Source organism: Mastigoproctus giganteus, chromosome 11 (genome assembly GCF_048544385.1).
Source record: "Mastigoproctus giganteus isolate SK-2022 chromosome 11, ASM4854438v1, whole genome shotgun sequence".
NCBI classification, from domain to species: Eukaryota; Metazoa; Arthropoda; class Arachnida; order Uropygi; family Thelyphonidae; genus Mastigoproctus; species Mastigoproctus giganteus.
The window spans coordinates 142,796,142-142,811,584 of record NC_143585.1 but is presented as its reverse complement, the minus strand read 5'-3'; the positions used below and the strand labels follow the sequence as shown (position 1 = coordinate 142,811,584).

Here is a 15,443-nt window from a genome sequence, read left to right as displayed (position 1 = left end):
AATGGATCAGCCACATAGAAAGAATGAAGCCAGACCGGATTCCACAATTAGCCTTTAACTACAAACCTACAGGTAAGAGAGATGTTGGTCGACCAAGACAACGATGGCAAGGTCACGACCACCTCCAAGAGCTACAATGGAACAGGTCTTAAAAGGCCTAAGCCGGACCAAGTTCATGATGATGATGATGATGATGACTATGCTTTTCATTCCAACTAAGAAATACTGTTCAAGGTTTATGCCTAAATGGATGTCAGATGAATTAATGAGGCTCGTGGCAGAGAAGAAGAATGTATGAGAGGCACATAAAGTATCAGGTTACACAGAAGCCTATGGCAGGTATAAAGTAGTCTGTAATCAAATCACAAAGGAGGTTAGACATGCGAAGGCAGATTATGAGAAATCTTTGGCAAAGGATGCAAAGAAAAACAGCAAAGAGTTCTATACTTGTGTAAACTCTAGAAGGAAAGGGATGAATCAGATTGGACCACTTAACATAGATGGGTTGACTATTGATGATCATGCTCAGGTAGCTGACAATCTGAATGAGTATTTTGCATCTACATTCACACATGAGGAATCATTCAATGAGGGGGAGTGCCAGAAGTTTATCAAACGCTAAGAGGAAGCTAAGTGATTTTGTAATAACTGAGAGCAAAGTGGAGGAGAAATTGTTGAAGTTAAACATAAGGAACGCATTTCGGGTGGATGGGATCTATCCAGTTATATTAAAGGAAGTAGCAAGGAAATAAGCAAACCCTTAGCCATAATTATGAGAGGTTCATTGGAGTCAGGGGAGGTCCCCATGGACTGAAGGTGTGCAAATGTATCACCAATTCACAAAGGGGTTCAAAAATTGACACAAGTAACTACAGACCTGTTAGTTTAACTTGTGTTCCAGGGAAAATAATGGAATCAATGGTTAAAGAAGCATTGCAGAATCATCTAGATAAGACTGCAGTAATAGTTAAGACACAGCATGAGTTTGTTAAAGGGAGGTGTTGTCTGACCAATTTGATTGGATACTATGATGTGGTCACAAAGGAACTGAATGCCAAAAATAATTTTGATATCATATATTTGGATTTCAGGAAAGCTTTTGATACTGATGCACATGGAAGACTGCTGTACAAGTTGGAGAGGTATGACATTAAGGGTAAGTTGCTACAATGGATAAAGGGATGGTTGAATGGGAGATGACAGAGAGTGGTAATCAATGGACACTACTCTTTGTAGACAAATGTTGTTAGTGGAGTTCCACAGAGTTCAGTATTGGGCTCATTGTTGTTTTGAATATTTATCAATGATATTGATTAAGGTATATCAGGTTTAATGTCCAAGTTTTCAGATGATAAAAAGTTTGGCAGGGTTGTTAACGACAGTATGCTACTCCAACTGGATCTAGATAAGTTGGGAAAATGGGCTGAGAAGTGGCAACTGAAGTTTCACATTGACAAATGCAAAGTACTGTATATGAGCAGCGATAACCGAAGAGAAACGTACCAACTCTACGGTACTACACTCAGGAAAATGGAAAGTGAAAAAGACCTGGGGGTAATTATGCAGTCAATTATGAAGTTCGCTGAGTAGTGCAGATGGGCTGCCAGGGCAGGTAAAGGAGTCTTGTAATTTTTTTTTTTTTTTTTTTTGTAGTTGTTGGCGCATTGGCTTCTGTGGCCATAATGCACCTCACAAGGTTTTTGCAGTACTTTGATCCAAGCCCGAGGCGGGATTCGAACCTGCGACCTTTGGGTTGCCAGGCAGGCACTTTACCCACCTGGCTAGCCGGTTCGGCAGGAGTCTTGCGAAAAAATTATATACAGCAGGCCCCCGTTATAATGCGGTTCGCTTTACGTTGATTCGCTATAACGCTGTTCTTAGATTATAACCCGTATCTGACTATAATGCTGTCACAGATCACTATAACGCTCTTTTACAAATTGCATTTTTGGCATATTTAACGAAATCGTTTCATTTGTTCGAGTCGATAGCTTCAAAATGAATAGCAAAACAGCATTAAAATGTTTCCCACGACGACTTGATAAATTTTCCCACGCTTAGTGAAATTTTCTCAAGACGGCGTGGGAAACGTTTTAATGCTGTTTTGCTTAGAAGTTGTTGCTAGCAACAACTTCTGAGCGTAGTACAAAGACTATAAATAAGAAAAAGACTGAAATTGAAAATTAAATTAGACGTTTTGAAGCGAATCGATTCTGGTCAAAGACAAGCGGATGTGTGCCATAATTTAGGACTTGCAAGTTTAACTGTAAGAACAATTATAAAAAAAAAATAAATAAAGAATTAATTTTAGCAACGGGAAAGATAGCTGTTCCACTGCAAGCAACTAGGGCTAGGCCGGCTATTAGGATTGAAATGGAAAGACTTTAACTAATTTTATTGAAGGTAATATCCAGTGCAGAATTCGGTTAAGCTAAATATTATAATAAAAAAATTAAAAAAAAAGAGAATGATTAGCCAATATGATGATCTGAAGAAAACTCACCTAAAAAAAAAAAAATGTGGAACCATTTAAAACTAGTAAGGGCTGGTTGAATACATTTAAAATCCAGGGAGAAGCCGCAAGTGCAGATTAAGGAGCCGAAACTTTCAAAAAAGAACTTGTTAAAATTATTGAAGAGAGGTATTATGTGTTATACTTCTCAGCAAATTTTTAACATAGATGAAGCAGGACTTTTGTAGAAACGAATGCCTAAAAGAAGTTTCGTATTGAAAGAAGAAAAAAACATGCCAGGTTTCAAAGCGGCAAAGGATCGGTTGATTTTATTGTTGGGTGGTAACGCTGCGAGGGATTTAAAATTAATACCCCTTTTAGTTTATTTGGAAGAGGGCCAAAGTTCAAACCCAAAATCGACACATTTTTCATGATTAAATTCATCAAATTAAATTAAATCAATTTAGATCAATTAAATTCATGATTTTAATTGGAGTTTTAAGTTTAATTTTAATACGTAAATAGTTACCATATAATTATATATGTGTATGTAATGCGGAATATTTTATATGTACAAATATTTGAATATTAAATATTTTGACCGACATTTGTGCATCTTTTCACTACCGTTTATTATTGATTAGGAAATATTCTATGGCACCGACAGCAACTCACAAATACAAATGAAACCTTATTGGAATGCGGCGCTCGCTTAGCGTGGATTCACTTAGCGCTCTGTTTTTATGGAACAAATTATCAGCGTTAAGCAGGGGTCACCTGTATAGGAATTTTGCTAGCACGGATAAGGAGATGATTATCCCATTATACAAAGCAGTGGTCAAGCCACACCTAGAATACGGTGTACAGGTATAGAGGCCTCATTTTAGGAAGGATGTAGCGTTGCTAGAACGAGTACAAAGAAGGACAACAAGATTCGTGAGGGGAACAAAAGGGGGTGCTCTTACCAAGAAAGGCTTAAGTTCTGCAAATTGCAGTGCCTGGGAGAGTAGGCACCTGCGAGGTGATCTGATTGAGGTGTATAAGGCCTTGAATCGGTTGAGCAAGCCGAATGCTGATGGGATTCTTCCTCTTGCTCAGACTAAAACCTGAGGGGGCACAGTGTCAAATTGAGGAAAGATAGTTGTAGAATAATGTGCAGAAATTTGCCTTTAGCCAGAGGGTAGTTGATTGGTGGAACAGGCTTCCATCTTTTGTTATGGAAGCTAATAGCCTAAATAAATTTAAGGCTGAGCTGGACAGGCATTTATTGGAAAACCAAGGTTTAGATGAAGGATGAGATTTTAAAGTGGAATGTGGGATAAAGGATTCCATTCCTACAAGAATAATTTCACTGACACGATCTAAGCAAACTTTGACATCAGAAGTTTTGAAACAGTAGTCCGACCAAGGAAATGAAGAAAAGAAATCTCACAGATGATCCCATTTTGCATTCTTGTTATGCCAAACACTAGGTTGGGAATAGTTGTAAGATAAAGGCTCCATTGGAGAAAGACAATCATCAAATTGTGATCTGAGGTGCCTAAAGGACCACTCACTTTGACCATGTACTTAGAAGGATTGTTTGTAGGAAAAAGATAAAGGATTGTCCAGAATTCTGGTAGGTAAATGAAAAATCTGTGCAAGGTCATTAGTAATTGCAAAAGCCTCAGCATCTCGACCAGTTGGGTCGGTGTAACTAGAAAACAGAAGCCAGCTGGATTTGTGAACATTAAAATCACCAAGGAAAATTACCTCACTGTTTGGAAAGTTAGACCGCAGAAAGTCAAGTTGCAAAGAGAGGAAGTCAAACAGCTCCAAGTGATTAGTGGAGTTGGAAGAATGGTAGAGACAGCAGATGAATTTGACAGAATGAGGTAGAGAGATTTTAAGCCAGAGAAGATCGAAAAGAAGAGATTCCAAATTACCAAATCTCTGACAGGAAATATCGGAACGGACATATGCACAAGTACCACCTTTGAGGCGAAATGAATCATACAGCAAATAATTTGGGCAACTGAGATGAGCAGTGGCTGAATCAACCAATAACTGAGATTCTCGAAAAAGTAAATGGGGTTTGGCAGACTGTAAGTGGAAATGGATATCATTGAGATTAGAACTGAGACCACATATATTTGTGAAATGAACTAGGAAGTGTTTGGGAGGTTTAGATTTTTTTCACAGGTAAGCTTACTCTATTAGTTTGACAATTCATGGTGTATTCAATAGTAAGAAAAAGTAGGGAGGTCATGCTGTACAAAGTAACGAAATTTTTGAATATGGCAAAAAAATGTAAGATATACCCAAATCCTTGACATAACGTGGCCTCGACAATGCCCCCCCCCCTTGTGAAGTTGTTCACAAGGGTCATTATTAACAGATTAGAAAGAATACTTGATGAGAATCAACCGAAAGAGCAAGCTGGCTTTAGGACAGGATTCTCAACTATGGATCACCTTCATGTAATATCACAGATAATGGAGAAAGAAAATGAATATAAAACACCATTATGCCTGGCATTTGTGGATTATGAAAAGGCATTTGACTCCCTACAACATAAGGCAATGTTTCGGGCACTGGAAAGACAAGGCATGGATTCCCCATATATTATGATTTTGAAGAAAATATATGAGAGTGATACTTCCTTTATTAGACTAGACAAAGACAGTAGGAAATTTAAAATCGAGAAAGGAGTTCAACAAGGAGACACAATATCTCTGAAGCTGTTTACTGCTGCCCTTGAGGAAGCTTTCAGAAGATTAGACTGGTCGCAGAAAGGAGTCAATGTGAACGGAGAGTACCTAAACCATTTACAATTTGCAGATGACATTGTGGTCATAAGCCACGATCCCAAAGAATTAGAGGAAAATCTTAATCAGTTATGCACAGTTAGTAAGGATTTTGGACTAAAGATGAATATGGCTAAAACAAAAGTAATGATGAACAAGTATGCCACAGAAAGGGAAATAATGATTGAAGGAGCAGTAATTGAAAAGGTGGAGTCATATACTTATCTGGGACAAGTTATTAGCTGTAATAATGATAAATGGCTGAAAGTCAAGAGAAGAATAAATTTTGGATGGATAACATTCAGGAAATATAGTCACATACTGAAGAGCAATATCCCAGTTTGTCTGAAACGTAAAATAATGAACCAATGTATACTCCCCACCATGACTTATGGAAGTGAAACTTGGGCACTCACCAAAAGAATGGAAGAGAAGCTGAGAACTACGCAGTGAAGAATGGAACGAATTATATTGGGAATCAGACTGTTAGATAAGAAGAGAAACACATGGATTAGGCAGCAAACTCAAGTAAAGGACACTCTTATCAAAACTAAAGAACTGAAATGGTCTTGGGCAGGACACATAGCTCGAAGACATGATGACAGATGGACTAAGAAAATAACAGAATGGTACCCAAGAAGAGCTAGAACAAAATCTGGAAGACAAAGGCAGAGATGGATAGATGAAATTCATGAGTTTGTGGGTAGTAAATGGATGGCCAGTGCTCAAAACAGAAGGAACTGGAAAGTTTTTGGAGAGGCCTTCATACCTGCAGTGGATTGAAAATGGCTGATGATGATGATGAGGATATAACGGCTTAGGTTACGTAACATAAATAATTAGCAAAAATAAATAATTAATACTTAACTTGATACGGAAGTTATATAAAGAAATTTCGTAGATAACACTCGATACGGAAATATAAATATAGTGTTATAACTGTGTTGGGATACACGTTTAGGGTTTTAATTTTGTACTGAAATTGAAATTTTATTGAAATTAAATTGAAATCATGACTCAGACCAGAGCAGCAAGGCAAAAGGCTCAAGCTAATGGGAGTGCTGTGGCTCAGGGGAGAACTGAGGGGGGGGGCAGTTTCCCTCTGAATCACAGCCTTTTAAAATGCACTATTTGCCTGATGTTTGTGGAGCAGTCAGGTACGCGACATGATACTGCCATGGGGGATGTCTTTGTATGTGCACAATACAAGGAGTGTAAGGAAATCAGGCGACAACTCAGCGTTGTTATGGGCCTGTATGAGAGATTGAAGGACAGGGTGGATGCCCTCGAAGGATTAAAATTGAGGGCCCATCAAGCTCTCAGCTGCCCACACCAACGCTAGAGCTTGCACTTGGGCATCACGCAACACAGCGGCAACCCCCAAGGCAGAATGCGCTGGTCCCAAAGGAACTAGTAGTTGTTGGTGACTCTATTGTCAGGGAAACGGGAAACATGCTTTGTAAAAAGGATAGGTGGAACCGGACCAGGGAATGTCTGCCAGGGGCAAAGGTTGATGACGCTGTAGAGCGGATATCATCTTTTAAGGGCAAAAAAGGTGATATAGTTGTACACATTGGTACAAATGATATTAAGAGTAAGAGACCGGAATTACTTAACAAGTACAGGTCACCTGGAAAGATTGTGCAAGGCTGAAGGGGTAGAATTTTTTTCAGCCCGGTCTGTACTTGTTAACAGGAGAGACTGCTTCTACAGGGATGGGATACACTTAAATAGAAAGGGTGCAAGAATGTTTGCTGAGGCTATCGAGGCAGTGTTAGGTGGGTTGGAAAACTGCTAGATTTGGGGGATACAAGGACTAATAGATTAACAATAGCCACTGGTAGCTACTGTTAATCTATTAACAGTAGCCACTGGTAGAGGTGAAAGTGATTCTTGCACTGCTTCTATTGGAATGAGCAGCAGCAGCTTGAAAAATAAGATGCAGGATATTTCAGAGTCTGCTGGGAGTCATTGGGGTACAAGTAAACACATGGGTTGTGTTAGGGTAGCTAAGAAAAAGAACAGGTGCATGTACTTGCGTGTACACCAATGCTAGGTGTTTGGTAAATAAATTTGATGAATTTGAGGTATTGCTCAAAGCATCGAAGGCAGATATTGTTGGGATTTCAGAGACGTGGCGTCACACAGATATAAGTAATGCAGAACTGGAATTTGGGGAGTACAACGTCTACAGAAAGGATAGACAGGATAGGAAGGGAGGAGGGGTTATGCTATTAGTTAAGAAACACATAATGAAATGAATAACACATAAAGAAGTGAAGCAGTCAACTGCACTACTGGACAATGCAATGTCGAGTCAGTTTTGTGTGACATAAGCATTGGGAGATCAAAATTGAGAGTAGGAGTGTGTTATAGGCCTAATAACTCTGATGAGTATAATAAGAAACTGTTAAGGGAAATAGAGTGGGCTAGTAAATCAGAGAGTCTTTTAATGGGGGATTTTAATTTCCCAGATATTGCCTGGAATTTGTGGGTTGGTCACTCACACACTAACAAGGCTTTTGTGGATTTATTCGATGATTGTTTTCTAAATCAGCATGTTCAGGAAGCAACTAGAGGAAGCAATACTCTTGATTTGATTATCAGTAGTGATTCTTCTGCATTAAGAATCTGCAGATACAGGAACCACTAGGTGGCAGTGATCACAGTGTGCTGAAGTGGAATTTACTCAAGGAGGTAACTACCATCGGGGGTAAAGGGAAGGGTTATTGCTTTCGTAAAGGCGATTACGATGGTCTGAGACAGTATTTAAATTCTATACAGTGGGACCAACTAATGATGTTACCAACAGGAAACTCAAAATGCGAAGCATTCAAAGAACTTATCTTGGAAGCTACTAGGCTTTACATACCAACTAAGAAATATTGTTCAAGGTTCAGGCCTAAATGGATGTCAGATGAACTAATGAGACAATATGGCAGAGAAGAAAAATGCATGGGATACATATAAATTAACATGTGACACAGAAGCCTATGATAGATATAAGTTGATCTGTAACCAATTTACAAAGGAGGTTAGGCAGGCGAAGGCAGATTACGAGAAATCTTTGGCAAGGGATACAAAGAAAAACAGTAAAGAGTTCTTTATTATGTAAACTCTAGAAGGAAGGGGATGAGTCAGATTGGTCCACTTAATATAGATGGGTCAACTGTTCATGATCCTGCTCAGGTAGCTAACAAACTAAATGAATATTTTGCATCTACATTCAAACATGAGGAGTTATTCAGGAAGGGGAATCCCATAGATGAAATAAACACTGGCAGTGAGCTGGATGATCTTGTAATAATTGAGAATAAAGTGGAGGAGAAATTGTTGAAGATAAATACAAGAAAGGCATCTGGGGGTGGATGGGATCTATCCAGTTATATTAAAGGAGGCAGCAAAGGAAGCAACAAATCCATTAGCCTTAATTATGAGAGCTTCCTCGGACTCAGGGGAGGTACACACAGACTGGAGATGTGGAAATGTGACCCCTAATTCACAAAGGAGGATCAAAGGCTGACACAAGTAATTATAGACCTGTGAGTTTAACTTCTGTTCCAGGAAAATTAATGGAGGCACTGGTTAAAGAAGCATTACAGGATCATCTCGACAAGACTTCAGTTGTAGCTCGGACACAGCATGGTTTTGTTAAGGTGAAGTCTAGCCTGACCAATTTGATTGGATATTGTGATGTAGTCACAAAATAATTGGATACAGGGAATAACTTTGATATTATATATTTGGATCTTAGAAAGGCTTTTGATACTGTTGCACATGGAAGACTGCTGCACAAATTGGAGCAGTGTGACATTGGTGGCAAATTGTTGCTATGAATAAAGGGATGGTTGAGTGGCAGAAGACAGAGAGTGGTAATTAATGGACACTGCTCATCTTGGACTAATGTTATTAGTGGAGTCCCTCAGGGTTCAGTGTTGGGTCCATTGTTGTTTTCTGTATTTATAAATAATATTGATGATGGTATATCAAGCTTAATGTCCAAGTTTGCAGACGATACAAAGGTTGGCAGGGTTGTTAAGGATGCTACTGACGCTATTCTGCTGCAACAGGATCTGGAAAGGTTGAGCAGATGGGCTGAGAGGTGGCAAATGAAGTTTAACATTGACAAATGTAAAGTAGTACATATGGGAAACAGCAACCGCAAAGCAACATATCAACTTTGTGGTACTACACTGACAGTGGTAGAGAATGAAAAGTACCTGGGGGTAATTGTGCAGGCAGATATGAAGTTCTCTGAGCAGTGCAGACGGGCTGCAAGAGTAGCTCATGGTGTCTTATCAATGATATACAGGAATTTTTCTAGCAGGGATAGGGAGGTGATTATTCCCTTGTATAAGGCAATGGTCAGGCCACACCTTGAGTACTGTATACCGGTCTGGAGGCTTCATTTCACGAAGGCTGTAGAGCTGCTGGAACGAGTACAGAGAAAGGCAGCAAGGTTAGTGAACCGAACGAAGGGTTGCTCTTTCGAAGAAAGGCTTAAGACTCGAGACTAAGCACTGGCGAGGTGATCGGATAGAGGTGTACAAAGCCTTGAATGGTTTGAGCTTGCTCAATGCTGATGGGATACTGCCTCTTGCTCAGAATAATCACCTGAGATGCATAAATTCAAATTGAGGAAAGACAGTGTAGGATAGATGTGTGGAAATTTGCCTTGAGCCAGCGGGTAGTTGGTTGGTGGAACATACTTCCATCCCTTGTTGTGGAAGTTGATAGCCTAAATAAATTTAAGGCTCAGCTGGATAGGTATTTCAAACAAACGGAGGGGTGAAGTGAAAGGGGTTTTTTTTTTTTTTTTGCTGATGCTGCATAAGCTTGCTTTCTTGCATCATTTGCCTCTACTAATGCTAATGCTAATACCATTCTGCTCCAATTTGTACAGTAGTCTTCCATGCACAACAGTGTCATAAGTTTCCTGAAATCCAAGTATATGATATTAACCCCGGGGGCTCACATTCGGTGAGTATGGGCTTGGCATACCCAGGGTCCTGAGCTGGATATCATCATTCTTCTCTTTCTTGGTGATTCCCTTCTACTTTTGGCTCTCTCTCTCTCTCTCTCTCTCTCTCCCTCTCTCTCTCTCTCTCTCTCTCTCTCTCTCTCTCTCTCTCTCTCTCTCTCTCTCTCTCTCTCTCTCTCACTCACTCACTCACTCAGGGTAACTGGGGAACTTTTTTTTTTTCCTGGTGCAGCATAAGCCTCAGGCTTCCTTGCATCATATGGCTATTAATAATAATATTATCAAAATTTTTTTTTCTTTCCAGTTCCTTTATAACCATATAATAACCAATCAAATTTGTCAGACCAGACTTTCCCTTAACAAACTCATGCTATGACTGAATTATTGCTGCAATCTTGTCTAGATGATCCTGCAATGCATCTTTGACAAGTGACTCTATTATTTTACCCGGAACAGTAGTTAAACTAATTGGTCTCTAATTACTCGTGTCACCCTTCAATTCCCCTTTGTGAATTGGGGACACATTAGCACATCTACAGTTCGTGGGGACCTGCCCAGAGTCCAAGGATGCTCTCATAATTATGGCTAAGGGTTTGCTTACTTCCTTTGCCGCCTCCTTTAATATAACTGGATAGATTCCATCCACCCCGAGTGCCTTTCTTATGTTAACTTCAACAATTTCTCCTCGACTTTGTTCTCAGTTATTACAAAATCATTAAGCACCCTGTTACGATTTGATAACCTTCTGCCATTTTCAAACCTTAATAATTCCTCATGTGTGAATGAAGATGCAAAATACTCATTCAGTTTGTTTTACTGTCTGAGCAGGATCATCAACGGTCGAACCATCGGTATGAAGTGGACCAATCAGATTCATTCCCTTCCTCTTTGAGTTTATATAAGTAATTAAATCCTTGCTGTTTTTCTTAGCATCCTTTGCCAAACATTTCTTGTAATCTGCCTTCGCCTGCCTAACCTCCTTTGTGACTTGATTACAGACTAGTTTATATATATCATAGGCTTCTGTGTCGCCTGATAATTTATATGCATCCCATGTATTTTTCTTCTCTGCATCGAGTCTGATTAGTTCATTTGACAACCATTTAGGCCTAAACCTTAAACCGTATTTCTTAATAGGTATGAAACGTTTAGTAGATCAGTACACTGTGATCACTGCCACCTAATGGTTCCTATATCTGCAAATTCTTAATACATGAATGATCACTGCTGATAAGCAGATCAAGAGTATTACCCTCTCTGGTTGCCTCTCAAACATGCTGCTGCAGAAAATAAATCCAATAAATCCACAAAAGTCTTACTAGTGTGCAAGTGACCAACCCATAAGTTCCAGTCTATATCTGGGAAGTTAAAATCCCCCATTATAAGACATTCTGATTTACTAGCCCACTCTATTTCTCTGTACAATTGTTCATTGTACCGATTCCAGTCATTAGGCCTATTATTATTATTATTATTATCATTAGCCATATGGTGCAAGGAAGCCTGAGGCTTATACTGCACCAGCCAAAAAAAAAATTTTTTTTTAACCCTGGGGAGGAGAAAGAGAGAGAGAACAAGGGTCAGAAGTAAAAGGGAATCACCAAGAAAAAGAAGAATGATGATATATAGCTCTGGACCCTGGGTGTGCAAAGCCCATACTCACCAGATGTGAGCTCTTGGGGTCAATAACACACTCCTACTCTTATTTTTGCTTTCGCAGTGCTTATGTCACACCAATCTGACCCAACAGTGCACTGTTCAACTATATCAACTGGATGCACTTCTTTTGATTTTATATTTTTCTTAATTAACAACATAACCCCTCCTCCCTTCCTGTCCTTTCTGTATACATTGTACTCCCCAGATTCCAGTTCTGCATTCCTTATAGCTGTGTGACACCACGTCTCTGCTATCCCAACAATATCCGCCTTTGATGTCTTGACGAACACTTCAAATTCATTAAATTTATTTACTATTCTTCTATCATTAGTATACATGCAAGTATACATGTACCTATTCTTATTATTAGTTACCCTAACCCATCCCATATACCCACCTGATTCACGATGATTGCCATCAGTCCCTGAAACCCCCAACACCCCCTCGCTGCACACCTACTTATTCTAATAGAAGTAGTGCAAGAATCACCTATACCTCTGCCTGCTGCTACTTTTAACCTTTTAGTCTTTGAATCCCCCCCCCCCCCAAGCTAGTAGTTTTCCAACCCACCTAACACTGCCTCATTAGCATCAGCAAATATTTCTGCACCCTTTCTATTTAAGTGTATCCGATCCCTGTAGAAGCAGTCTCTTCTGTTAACAAGCACAGATCAGGGTGAAAAAAATTTTACCCCTTGAGCCTTGCAAAAGGGGTAAAATTATACACTAGAGTGTATAATCTTGCTAGAGGTAGCAAGATTATACACTAGTTGATCCGGATGCCTCCTGGAGAGTTACCAATACATTCAGTCTGGTGTACTTACTAGCACCCGGCTTGCGAACACTGTTTTAGAGCTGTACCCTCGAATTGTAAAGAAGATTGGATCTCGCATGATGTCCATCATAACCTCAAAAGTCATCAGCCATACTACATGATGGAAGAGATGGGGAAGGGTTGACTGGAACTTAGCTCTAGAGACTAAACATGGGTTCCACCACTTCAAGCCACTGTGGCTTGAAGTGGTGGTATTTCACCAGTTGATGAGATTTATCTACCACCTAGAATTGCCTGGTAACATAGAGGGGCGGCGTTCCTCCATGTGGTGTGGGCACCACACCTTGACTCCCGCTTACTTTGGTTCACACCTGGGTGGTTACCCACAGTGTGCATGTGCATGGGGGTTATACCCTGGATTACTAAAAGTCCCACCATCGTGAAGGTGCATGCAGAGGATTTTGCCTGTCACAGACCGTCTGAACTTTGTTGAAATTGTGTCCACTTGACTTGAGTTTCACCTGAATATCAGTTCCATCAGCATTTTAGACTCCCAGGATAGCAAGTAGAAGCTTGTCTGGCATATCTGAGAGAATGTCTGTGACAGCCTCAAGGACAAATCTAGAAGCCTGAGAGAGGTTTTGAGGGCATAGCCGTCAAAACCTCTTGTTCTCAGATGTGAGAACAATATTCTATGATAAGGCAGATTTGTGATTTGTACAGAGTGAAGAGCTGTTTGGAATTCATGGTGAACTGTCCAAAATTTCATAGAGAATGTCAAAGAGCCTTTCAATCAGTAATGAATAAACAAAACAACCTAATGCTTAAAACAATTTGAAATGACCAGCCAAATATTACTGAAGTTTTCTCCTTCCTTAAATTAACTGGATACTTTCAAAACATATAAAATTAATAGTACACCTTTTATAGAGAAGCTACACAAATATATATATAGCAGAGTCTGGTTCTGCCATAAACCACAAGGAAAGTGAAAAAATGCTGATATATGAAACTCTCCTACCTATGCTAGGCACATTATAGCCTAAGCTGCTCTTGCGCCAATAGCTTTCAAATAACAACAACAACAGCTGTTTGGAAGAAAAGTAATGCCAAGGGCAAAAGAAAAAATCAAGGTATTTTAGATGCAGAGGAAGCAATATTTGTAATGTGCTTGTGGCAAGAGAGATTTTAGCCAGAGAAGATCAAAAAGAGGAGATTCCAAATTGCCGAGTCTCTCACAGGGAATATTGGAATGGACATATGCATAAATACCACCTTTGAGGCGATATGAATCATACAGCGAATAATTTGGGCAACTGAGATGAGCAGTGGTCGAATCAATCGATAACTGAGATTCTGTCAGAAAAAAGTACATGGAGTTTGGCAGACTAAGTGGAAATGGACATCATTGAGATTAGAAATTAAATCACTTATATTTGCGAAATGAACTAGGAAGTGTTTGGGAGATTTAAATCTTTTTGCAGATAAGTTTGCTGTATTAGTTTGACAATTCATGGTGTATTCAGTGGTAAAAAAAAAAGTGGGAGGGGGACTTGCTGTATGAAGTAATGAAATTTTTGGATATGGCATACACGCAGTAAGAATATACCCAGATCCTTGACATAACGTGGCCTCGACAATGCACCCCCCCCCCCCGCATACGCACTACTCGGACTCCTTCCAGTCACTATAGGGTAGAGTATATGCAGCAAGATTATACACTAGCTAATTTGGAAGCCTTCTAGAGAGTTACCAATAGGTTCATTCCAGTGTACTAACTAGTGGCCGGCCGGCCGGCCTGTCAACACTGTTTTACAGCTGTACCCTCAAAATGTAAGGAAGTTTGGATCTCGCCATGGTGTTCATCATAACCTCAAAAGATGGAAGAGCATTGACTGGAACTTAGCTCTGGAGACTAAACATGGGTTCCACCACTTCAAGCCTCCAATAAGCAAAGTGGTGGTATTGCACCAGTTGATGAGAGTCATCTACCACCTAGAAAGATATTAACCCCTTCATGGATTATCCCGAGATATCTCGTTTTTAGTTTTAAAAACTATTTGGAACTACACGAAATATTTCGGGATACAATGGCGTCTCCGTAGCCAGGTGGGAAGGAGCAGCAGTGCGTAGCACACGCTTCTTGATTAGACCGGGGTTCCAGCCCGTCACCACCAAATACGGAGGATGCGGAAAGGTCAGGGAATGACCACCGCATATCCCGGAGCAATATGGCCTTAGTTGCTAATGCTCCTAAAAACCAAATAACAAACAAACATCAGGATACAATAATATCTGAAGCAAATTTACAATTGAAACATATTTTCTTGGGCATTTATCTGGCTAATTTTGCATTAGCCAGATAAATCCCAAGATTTCTCAGGATTTTCTTCCACCTGGCAACAGACGACTGGCTTTCATTTTATTTATATTTGCTTATTATACAGTAATGTCAGAACAGTAGCGAGCGTTCCTGTGTGCCACCAGTAAGCAAAATAAAATTTGCCATCCTAAATGTTGAATACTGATAAGCGTTAACCAATTAGAAAACAACATTGAGAAATATTTCGGCACCCTCTTGAACTGCAACCCGCAAGCCACGTTTACCTCGCCTGTCCACTTGCAGTAGCTGTGTGTCAAAATGTAGTTAGTTCACAATTATCGCTTGTGGCGGGAGGTTGCTGCTTGTGCGTTCCACTTGATTTTTTAAATTTATTTATATAATGAGTAATGAAGAGTTTTTCTGTTCCTTTCTGTAGCTGAAGCGCTAATTTTTATTAAAAAATCTGTA

General features: G+C 39.7%; 1 protein-coding gene across 3 annotated transcripts in view; it reads left to right on the top strand.

The window, feature by feature from the left end:
* LOC150078487 (cell cycle control protein 50A-like) overlaps positions 1 to 15,443 on the top strand; it is a 175,220-nt gene that overhangs the window by 57,069 nt on the left and 102,708 nt on the right. The gene's annotated exons all lie outside the window — the stretch shown is intronic.